At 38.9% G+C, this 11,276-nt stretch overlaps 1 long non-coding RNA gene across 1 annotated transcript; it reads right to left on the bottom strand.

Moving 5' to 3' along the window:
• Positions 1–234: 234 nt before the first annotated feature.
• Positions 235–8,755, bottom strand: LOC115305447. The gene is made up of 3 exons (XR_003914784.1): positions 8,679–8,755; positions 8,382–8,525; positions 235–745 (listed from the first exon to the last, which is right to left on the bottom strand). It is a non-coding gene; the product is annotated as an uncharacterized LOC115305447 (long non-coding RNA).
• Between the last annotated feature and the right edge of the window lie 2,521 nt (positions 8,756–11,276).

Genomic DNA, 11,276 nt, shown 5'->3' on the forward strand with positions numbered 1-11,276 from the left:
CATACACACATATACACTCAATGTGTGTCAGCTGTCGTCATTACCATCCCCACCACTGATGTTGATTTTACAACAATAGGAAAGACAGATGCTTTAAGGAAGGGGTTGTGCTGAAAGCCATTTGACTCATTTCACAAGTTTGCTTCAGGAAGGTACATTTTCCTATTAGGAAATATGAAGGTTTATCTTGAAAATCACAACCTTCCCAATCAGTGAGGAAGAAAAAGCTGATGGAGGATTTTGAGCAGCAGAGTGATATTTCACATTTAGCAGGATCACTGGCAGTGGTGTTGACATTAGACTGTAGGGAGGGAAGGTGGTGGCAGAGAGATTGGTTATGAGGCTGTTGAATTAACTGAGGCAAGAAATGGTAGTGGCTTGGAGCAAAGTTATCGGAGAAGGAGTAGAGTGAAGGGGCTGGGTCCTTATCAGCGTCCTTTGAGCTGCTGTAACAAAATACCACACACCGAGTGGCTTATAAACAACAGAAATTAATTTTCACAGTTCTGGAGGCTGGAAGTCCAAGATCATAGTACCAGCATATTTGGGTTCCGGTGAGGCCCTCTTCTGGCTTGCAGACTTCCTGTTGCATCCTCACACAGCAGAGAGGACCAGGGAACTTGGCGGGGTCTTTTTATGAAAGTAGTGATCCTAGAACACCCGTCTGCCTCAGTTGTTAAAGCCAGTTGGTTGACTCTTGATCTTGGGGTTATGAGTTCGAGCTCCATGTTGAGTGTAGAGATTGCTTAAAAGTAAAAAAAAAAAAAAAATTAAATTACTAATCCCATTCATGAGAGCTCCACCCTCATGACTTAAATATCTTCCAAAGGCCCCACCTCCTAATAACATCACAGTGGTCATTAGGATTTCAACATATGAATTTTAGGAGGGACACAAACATTCAGAGCATAGTAGTCCTGAAGGCAGAGAAATAGAGCTAATGGATTGGATCTACAGTGTGAGAAAAGGAAAGGAGTCAAGGACAGTTCATGTATTTCCAGTCTGAACAACTGGGAGGAAGGAACTGTCCAACAGGACTTTTCTCTTGCTTCCCATGCACTATCTTTTTCTGGTTTTCTTCCCTGTGCTCATACTTTTTTTTTTTTCATAGTATGTGAGAAGGCTGGTTACAATGCATATATAACCAACCCATATATAAAGTACAACTTTTTACTCCTGGTTTTATTCAGATATAATAGACATATACCATTGTGGAAGCTTAAGGTGCAGAATGTGATGATTTGATACATTATATATTGTAAAAATACAATTTTGGGTTGGATGTGTAAATTACCATCAGAGGAAAGAGGAAAGATGAGCCAAGAACATGTTGAAGGTTTATTCTCTTTAAGAGAAGACTCCTTTGATATGGAAATCAAAAGATGATTTCCCAGACCATATAGCAAGACTGTGAAAACCTATCAAGGGCACAAAACATTGGCGTGAACTCTTAGAGCAGATTGTTCAAGAAAATAGGTGGTTATTGGGGCACCCGGGTGGCTCAGTTGGTTAAGCATCCCACTTTTGGTTTCAGCTCAGATCATGTTCTCATGGTTTTGTGGGTTCGAGCTCCGCATTGGGCTCTGTGCTGACAGGGCACAGCCTGCTTGGGATTCTCTATCTCCCTTGCTCTGTGCTCCTCCCCCACTCACACTGCCTTTCTCTTTCTCAAAATAAATAAATAAACTTAAAAAATTCTTTAAAAAAAAGAAAAGAAAATATGTGGTTTCACAAGCTTTTACATATTGTTCAACCTGAATTCACAAAGCTGGAGCATATTCACATTACTTTCTGGGTCTTTGTACTGTGAGTTAGATTTTACTGTGACTGATGTAGTTGAACAGTTTCCCTCTGGATTAATCTAATTTCTAATTTAAACATTCATTAGTGTTGTTATATAGAATATACTTTGAGTCAGCACTTTTGAACTTAATGTTCATTTATACACATACTTTGTTTCTTCAGTTATGAACATGCAGTAATACTATTGGTTTTTAACACTGACTTGGGGATCGGGGTGTGATTTTACCTGACCGTAGTGTTCAGTTCTTGATTAACTCCAGTAATTCAAATATTAACTGCTGTGCACTAGTCTCAATTGCAATTGGAAATTGATTTTAAAAGGTAAAATTTGGTGCCATCCAGTGGCAACACTCAAAATTGCAGCATAAGCTCATTTGTGGGGAAAGAATTGCAAATTGAAATGGTAACTGGTTGATTATTATACCCTGTAATTCAAAGAGACATTCATGATTACAAAAGAGTGATAGTATAAATTTGGAATTACATTTAACTGCAATATGAGATAATGTAATATAGAAATTAAAACATGGATTTAAGAGACTGAAGACATGTTTGGAGTTGTTTCATTTGTGAATTAGGAATATGTTACCTACTTGATGACAGCTGGAGAACATATTTTTAAGATACAAATTACAATTACATATCATACTTCTGCATTGAATGAATTATATTATAAAAGATTTTTATATTACACCTTGTTAGATAACGTCTTTGCATTTACATATTTCAAAAAAAGTTAATGTTTTGTTCAACATACAAGAGCCCTTAAAAAGTCTGAACTTTTGAAAGTCATTTCACAGGCAAAATATGAGGCACATTGCCCTCGGTGCCAAAATTAAAAGTGAAAATCTCCATTGTGTAGGAGACTCTCTGCCTGCTCACAGATGCATTTTGTTGAAGTATCAAGAAGTTTTTGGTCATCCAGGTTGAATAATAGCCATATGCATTAAAAACACTTTTTTGAATAAGAGATATATCTTTATAGCAAGACTACCTGGTCACCACCTGCATTAGTTAAGGTATAGGCTTGGCTGTTGAAAGATGCCCACTAACAACAGTGTTTCAACGAGATAGAGGTAAGTTCTCTCCCATGTTCAAGCCTGAGTAGATGATTCAGGACCGTGGAGCTGTCCTATGAAATCTATTCTCATGCAGGAGCCAGACTTCTTCTATTTGTGGCCTTGAACATGCAGCTTCCAACTAATGGCCCGTGATGGCTGCCTGTTCCTCTTCTCTCCGTAGTTTTCTCTGCACTTCTTCATCTTTAAAGACATTTAAAGAGGCAAACAGGCAGAGGGGAGCTCTCAGGACTGGTTGTATGGTTCAAGTCTTACTGTGTCTCATAAATTGATGTCTCTTTTTTTATTGAAAGTACTGCTCTCAGTAGAATATCTGGCACAAAAGCAATACCAATATACTCTTCTATTAATGAAATATACATATATACGTTAATTTATTTATACCAAAATTATGAAGGAAGGTAAACCAATGCAATTGGTCCCATTAGACCAATTCAAAATGGTTCAAAAGCAGTGGTTCTCAACCTTTGTTGCACATTGTAATCACTTGGGGATCTTAAAAATACTGATGCCTGAATCAAGCAATCGAGGTTCTAATCTAATCAGTCCAAGGTGTGCTTTGGCCATCAACAAATTTCAAGACCTCTGTAGGTGATTCTAACTGCAGAAAGATTGAGAACCGTTGTTCTAGACCTTGGTGTACCTCAGGATCACCCAAGGGGCTTCTAAAAACTTCTTTGGGTCCTTCCCTCAGCCCATCCCTCATCTCATTATGCTGCAGTTAATCTGGAGTGACTCAGGCCTCTGTGTTTTTTAAGTTTCTGAAGTGTTTCTAATTGCAGGCAGGGCTGAACATCTGTGTGATAAATGGAAAAGAGTTTCTTTTATGATTTTTTTTTTTGCCACTCTACATGCTGACCCTCCTACTTGAATTTATAGAACTATTCTGGTAGATTAAATGAGCAGTTCATGGGATAAGACAACTACAATTATATTGTAGATTTAACCCTCTCATATGAACACTTCATTAAAATCTCAAATTTCCCCCAGCTTCAAATGGAATGTTGAGTAATGTCAGCAATAAAATTGACTACCATTTTAGGGACTTGTGTTTGCATACAATTTCCTAACCTTTGCAATTGTTAGGTAGCTTTCAATAACTTGTCTACAGTTAAATGGTTAAAACTTCCTTTTGTCATTGGGATGTTTCAGAGAGACACACTCTTACTGATGGAAGGACTGTTCAGAACCATAACCATTCTCTTCTGTTGCCAACATGTAGGTTATTCTGGGTTGTGCTGGAAGTTCTATAGCCTCCCAAAGGAATTCTCTTTACCATTCACATCCTCCTTATACTTTTATGGGCCAGATATCCTAGACTGCTACAAAGCCAGTTGTACTGGTAACCTCAGACTCTGGATGCAATCCAGTTTAGCCAGAAAAATTGTTGGCCAAACACATACCAGAGTCTATAATTTCTTTGTGCTCCAGATTTCCACTTTGGGGGCTAAAGGTTGTTTTTTTTTCCTGATACAGTAATTAAAATGAATCCCAACAAGGAGATCGAGTGACTATTTACATAAAACTGGCCGGATTCTTTAAGAAATGTCTCAAAGACATCCCTTAACATGGTGTGCAGAATGTGTATCCCACTGGTATACGTTAAATACTGCTACAGCTTAAGGGACCACCTACCCCTGACTCCTCATGTTTTCTTAGAAGGAAGGGAACTTCCATTCTCCTCCCAAAGAGGGAGAGTTTACAGGTAGGACACTTCTAGGCTCCCCTTGCCCCTTTACCTTCTGCCTATGAGGAGATTGACTTATTTGACTGGTGGGTTTGGGAGAAGTCACATGTGCTTCGCTCTGTCCCTTCACATCCTCTCCTCTTGAGATATGCTTTTGCAGAAAGGAACTGTATCCTGTCTTCTGTGGATAGTGCAGCAAACTGATATAAACTATGTCCTTACATGCATGTCTACGAAGCTCAGGTGTTTCCCAGTGACTATACCAATTTTCTAGTCCTGTCCCACGCCTACTCTCCCAAATGAATTCTTCATGCTTCTCTTCTCTCGTTACACTTCTACCACTTTCCTACCCAAACCCAGGATCAGCTGATGATCCTGATTCTTTTTTTTGCTGAGAAGAAAGAAGTTATTAGCAGTGAACTTGCACAAGATCCCACTACCTAATCTACTAAAGCATCTATACCTTATACCTAAACCCACATAACTCTCTTCATTCCACCTAAAGGAGGTGAACAGTTTAAGTTCCAATGTAAGGCCACTTTCTCCACTTGTGCCCTGGATTCCATTTCTTCTCACTTTCCCAAGGGCATTGTTCTAGTAAATTCTCCCTTCCCTCTTCAATTATTAATTTGTATTGATCTGTTTGCCCATTCACATTAGCATATACATGTGCTATAATATTTGTTATCTTAAAAAAAGTTTTGACTGCCTACCTCCCACTGGCTTCCACCCTTTCTCTGCTCCACTTAATAACAAATTTTCTCAGAAAAGTAGACTGCCGTTTCAGTCCCCAGTTCCTCTTCTCCCATTCCTCGTGAATCTGTTCTAGTTAGCCTTTCCATTCCTATCACTTTGTTTTAGTCAAAGTGAGAAATTACCTCTTCATTGCCAAATCCAGTGGTATATTTAAGTCCTCATCTATCTTGATCTATCAGAAGCATTTGATGGTTGGACACCATTTTCTCCAAATCATTGGTTGCTTCTTCTTAGTCTTCTTTGATGAATCCTTTTAATTTTTCCAACTCTTTTTCCTCTTCCATTTTCCAGTCTCAGATGACCTTTCTTCCCTTTTCTGCATTCACTCCCTAGGTGACTTCATCCATTTCTGTAACTTCAGTGTTCACTATGAAACTTAAGATACTTAAAGTACCATAAATTGTACTTAAATTTTAAGTACTTAAATTCAGGATGACTCTCAAATTTTTATCTTCAGATAAGTCCTCTCACCTGGTCTTCAGACTTGTAAATCTAAGTGCTTACTCAATACCTCCATCTACATGTCTGGTAGGCATTTCAAATATACCATTGCTATAAACATGTTGCTGACTCTCTCCCTTAGAGCTGTTGAGTCTCAGCCTTCTCCTTCACAGTGAATGGCAACGCCATTCTTCCACTCTCTCAGGGCAAAAACCTTGAAGTTAGTCTTTAAAAAATTTTTTTAAATCATTTTTTAAAAATTTAAATTCAAGTTAGTTAACATACAGGGTAGTCTTGGCTTCAGGAGTAGAACCCAGTGATTCATCTCTTACATATAACACCTAGTGCTCATCCCGAAAAGTGCTCTCCTAATGCCTGTCACCCATTTAACCAAACCCCCACTAACCTCCCCTCTAGCAACCCTCAGTTTGTTCTCTGTATTTAAGAGTCTCTTATGGTTTGCCTCCCTCTCTGTTTTTATAGTAGAACCACTATGAGATCTGTGTCTATGTCTAAAAGGATTTGTTGCAGGGATTTGACCTTACAGAGCTTGGGCACTCTCTATAAAACCATTATCATTACAGCTGATACTGGATCTTGAAGTCCACAGCTCAGGTAGTCAGAATGGGGAGATCTCTGTTTATATGTAGATACATTTAGAAAAATCTATATAAATATTTGTGGATATACTTGTAGATATCTCTAGTTATGTACAGATGGATAGATATATATATAACATTATGCTCCTGTCTCTTTCACAAGAATCTATTCTGATCTACCCTAATAAAAAAACTTGTCTGAAATGGAATTCTAAGAAAGTGTGGTTCAACCTAGCCAAATCTACAAACCACCAAAGTCCAATCCCTGTTGAATTGGCATCCATGCACATTTCCTTAAACCACACTTAATCTCACATTATGACAATAAGAAAGTCATACTTCCACTTTACTTGTTACAACTGTATCACATAGAACTGAAACATATGCTAACCCTTTCCCCAGGAGAGGTGATAAGTCTCTCCCTCTCTCTTTGTTTTTGTTTTTGTTTTTGTTTTTGTTTTTGGGTGTCTATTCTTCTTCTAGCTGATTCACATTCCCCCTTTGATATCCTGTTAATTTAAATAGTTAATTACTAATAACATAACTTACATTAGATAACAAGGGGTAAAGGAGGTAAGATAACAAAAATAGTCATATAAAGCTAAAACACTGATAATTATTAAAGTCCTTATTTCTGCAACAGATCCCATGGAATTAGACAATATTTATAACTACCTTCTTCTACTGCCCATTCCATATTTCCTTTGCTCTGAGAATTTACCTCCATTGATTGTGATTCATTGCCTGGTGATGTGACCCCAATTCTCATCCTTGAAGGGTCTGAGCCATTAGTAGCTTTACTTAAATTAATTGTAGTTTTCCATGGACTTCACTCATACAACATGATAGTATTAAGAAGTATCCTACAGGATCTCCTGTTTTCCAAATTCCTCATTTCTCTGTTTGTGTACTAGCAACTTTAATCTCCCCCTTTTCACTCAAGATCCATCAACCCCTGGCTATACAATCATCCCCTCTTTCACCTGTTGCGTAAGTCTCATGAGGAGCTCAAAGCGGCCAGGTGCCAGTCTCAACCCCCCGTACAATGAGTTCACTGGCATGTCCCTTAAGCATAAGCTTAATATGGTGGCAATGCATTAGAAAATTTGTTAAGGCTGATCATTTATGCCTCATCCTCCTAACTTTATCATTAATAAAGTTCATTCTTTCATCTCTGTTAGAGTTTTGCTTATACTGGTGTAGGAAAGAGAGGAGTGCCATTTATTGGCCCTCTAAATCCATAATCACAAGATCCCCAAAAGTGAAATGTTCACTTTTTAAGTTATACCCAGTAAAGCCAGTATAGAAGCATTTAGGGTAAATGCTTAGGGATCTGTAGTTTTGGACTTATGCTGAGTTCACTGAAGCTCTGAATTTTCAGGAATTCTCTTGCACATGCTTATAATTCTATATGGGGGTCTAGTCTAACCCTTATAAAGATAGTTGCTGAATGCTGGGAGCTTTGAATCCTCAACATTGCCAGAACTTAAGTTCTAGTGCTAGAACTCAATTTCCTTGTGGCTGATAGGAATAGCCTTTCCTTAATTGTAATTCATTACATTTCTGGTTTCACACAGTGTAAGGGAGGGTGTCCATAAAGCATGTGGTTCAAAGAAGAAAGGTGATGGATTAAAAAAAATAATAAAAAGACATAGCAACAGCATCCTTTGGATTCAGCCTGTAAAGCCTTTACTGTATCTAAAATATTTTGTATTTCTTTATCAGTTATGCCCATACTTTCTGCTTTGGAATACTTTGACAGTTGTAACCAGAAACACAGAAAGGATGGAGGTTTTAAAATAAAACTGCATTTGTGAATCATTTGTATCAGAATATAATAAACCTCTCAGATTTCACCTGTGCTGTTAGAAAGCAACTGCATATTTTAATTGCTAGTGACAAGCTATAGAACTGAAAAAAAAGATCATCTAATATAATCTAAATCTAATGTAAATTCTTTTCCAAGAGAATCAATCAGTGATGTTGCGAAGAAAATGGAATAGAAAAATTGTTCACCTTGTTGCCATTATTGTACATTCATTACTGAGACTTCTGGTTTTGGTTGCCATTGAGGGATTTTTCTTTGAAAATGTGAAAATCAAGGTAACAGTTTATTGTCAGACTTTTGTTGCTATGGAAGTATTCATTATCTTGGAACATCTAATGTAAAAGAAACAAATAGAATTATTGGAGACATAAATGGAATATGAACTTGTGACTCCCCACACTGTAGCTCGAACAAGTCTCTTTCCTGACCTTTCTCAGTAGATTATCTGAAGCTAGTCTCTGAGAATATGGGATGGTAGTACTCACATAGGGTTTCAGTATAAAATTGTGGAAAGTTTGGGTGTTTGGTTTGGCAGTATTGCTATGAATAGAGCTTGGCCACTGTGTCTTTAGAACTTCAAGTGAATGATCCAAGCCCCAGTTTTGGCCAGTTGGGGTCACTTTCTAGGTCTCTTAAATGCATTGAGGCAACAAATGAGACATGTCACAAAGGTCGCATGAAAGCCTGGTTATTCTCATTGGTGACTGTCTCCAAAGCAATTCAGAGAGCATCCCATTCATTCCTTCTAGCCAGCCGTGGCTTCCTTATCATGTTACCAACTTCTTGGTTCTTAGCACTCAATCCCAATCTCACTGTACATCTTAGGTCTTCCCTCCAGATTCTGAAGAGCCATTTTGGCTCTGCTGTTGGGTTTTTCTATTGAGCAAAATTTTGGAACTAGCTTTTAGCTGGTATAACTCCAGAATTTCTATATGGGAAAAGCATAGGGGTGGCAAGAAGGCAAGAGCAGGGGCGGGAGCGCTGTAGAGAAGTTGCACATGTGTGACTAACACATTGTTTTGATTCAGCTTGTTTGTTAAAAGCAATTAAAATGTAAAGTTTTAAAAAGATACTTTAAGCAATTCTGGTCTAAATATATGTGATGGTTTAGAGATGGACAATTAATGGAGATCATATGGGAGTGGGGGATAACACCCTGGCATAGCCCCCGACCTTTATGTCTAAGCACTGCAGATTCCGGGACCCTGTTCTCCAGCCTAGGCCTTTGACTGCCTGTCAGAGGGACCTGACACAACTACTAGCTGCACCCAGATGTGGCGGCGTATATTGCCTACACAATAAAACATTCTGTGATATATCAGAGCTTTATTAATCATGGTGACAACCGTGTGGAGGTTCCTCGAAAAATTAAAAATAGAACTACACTATGGCCCAGCAATAGCACTAGTAGGAATGTATCTAAAGAGTGCTGATCCATAGGAGCACATATGCCCCAATGTTTATAACAGCACTTTCAACAGTTATGGAGAGAGCCTACATGTCCATCAACTGATGAACGGATATAATCATGGTGACAGAAAACCGAATTCAATCTTAAGCAAAGGGCCATTTATCTACTGTAAGAGAAATGTACAGCGGTAGTGCTTGCTTCAGAACCATATGGTTTTAGAGTCTGAAAATGATCTATCTCTGTCCCTTGGCATTGTTCTATTCTACAGGTCAATGTCATTTTCAGATAGGCTCTTATCTTGCCACAGTGAGATGGCTGCAGCAGCTCCAACTTCACATTTTCACCCAGAGGAGGCCAGGGGCCTCTCTTCCTGGTAATGTCTGTGTAATTCCATGAATTCATTAAAAATAGACAAACGTGTGTCATACACCTTTTATAGCAAACTTTTATAGTTACTGAGATGAAGTTGTACTAACTGGGTTCATTTTCATTCCTGAACCAATTACTTTGACAAAAGGAACTTGGTATTCTAATAGATTTGGTATGAGTCACACTGAAATCTGTGGAGCTTGAAAAGAGCCTTATCTTTTTTTTTAAGTTTATATGTTTATTTTTAGAGAGGAAGAGAGAGAGACCACAGTGGGATAGGGACAGAGAGAGAAGGAGCAAGAATTCTAAGCATGCTCCATGCTGTCAGTGTAGAGCCCAACTTGGGGCTCAAACTCACAAACACTGAGATCATGACCTGAGCTGAGATCAGGAGTTGGTCACTTACCCAACTGAGCCGCCCAGGTGCCCTGAAATAGAGCCTCATCTTAAGCTCCTGGACTGAGGGCAAGAAAATCTGGGCTTAACAAATGCAGTTGAGGTGCTGTTCCTGGAAGAATGGGGAATGGATGTCAGATGTCAGAACTACAGCTGTCTACCTCATATGATTAATTAAAACTCATGGGGTGCCTGGGTGGCTCAGTCAGTTAAGTGTCCAGCTTCAGCTCAGGTCATGATCTCATGGTTCGTGGGTTTGAGCCCCGCGTCGGGCTCCTGCTGACAGCTCAGAGCCTGGGGCCTATCTTTAGATTCTGTGTCTCCCTCTCTCTCTGACCCTCCCCTGCTCACTCTCGCTTGCTCTCTCTCTCTCTCTCTCTCTCTCAAAAATAAATTAAAAAATTAAAAAAAAATTAAAAAAGAACTCAGGCATTGTATCCTTTTCTACCTTGTATTTTCACCTTGGTCTTAATGTCCAGGTCATACATCCCATCATTTTCCCCCTTCCCCTTAAATAACTACAAAGCATGAAATAGGATGTGTATGGGATTCCATGCAGAGGCTTGAATCCTTGTCTTAGCCTGTCACTTTTAACTCAGTACATTTGTGTTAGGTGCATTTATGTAGGGCATTGTATTAGATTGCTTGGCTTCAGAACAAAAAGACCTAGAATGTCTACTTTTTACACATGATAGGCATTTATTTCTTGGTACCATAATAATTTGAGGAAGGTGTTCCTAGTTGGCTCTCACCCATACAATCAATTAGGAAGCCAGACTCCTTCCATTTTGTGACATCACCATCCCAGGGACTTGTAGTCCTGGGAACCAAGCTGGTGAAGGTAGAGAAGGTGCATGTGCTTTTTAAAACCCTTGGCATTGAGCAAGACTCTTCCACTCACAGTTCG

This window comes from Suricata suricatta, chromosome 2 (genome assembly GCF_006229205.1).
Source record: "Suricata suricatta isolate VVHF042 chromosome 2, meerkat_22Aug2017_6uvM2_HiC, whole genome shotgun sequence".
NCBI classification, from domain to species: domain Eukaryota; kingdom Metazoa; phylum Chordata; class Mammalia; order Carnivora; family Herpestidae; genus Suricata; species Suricata suricatta.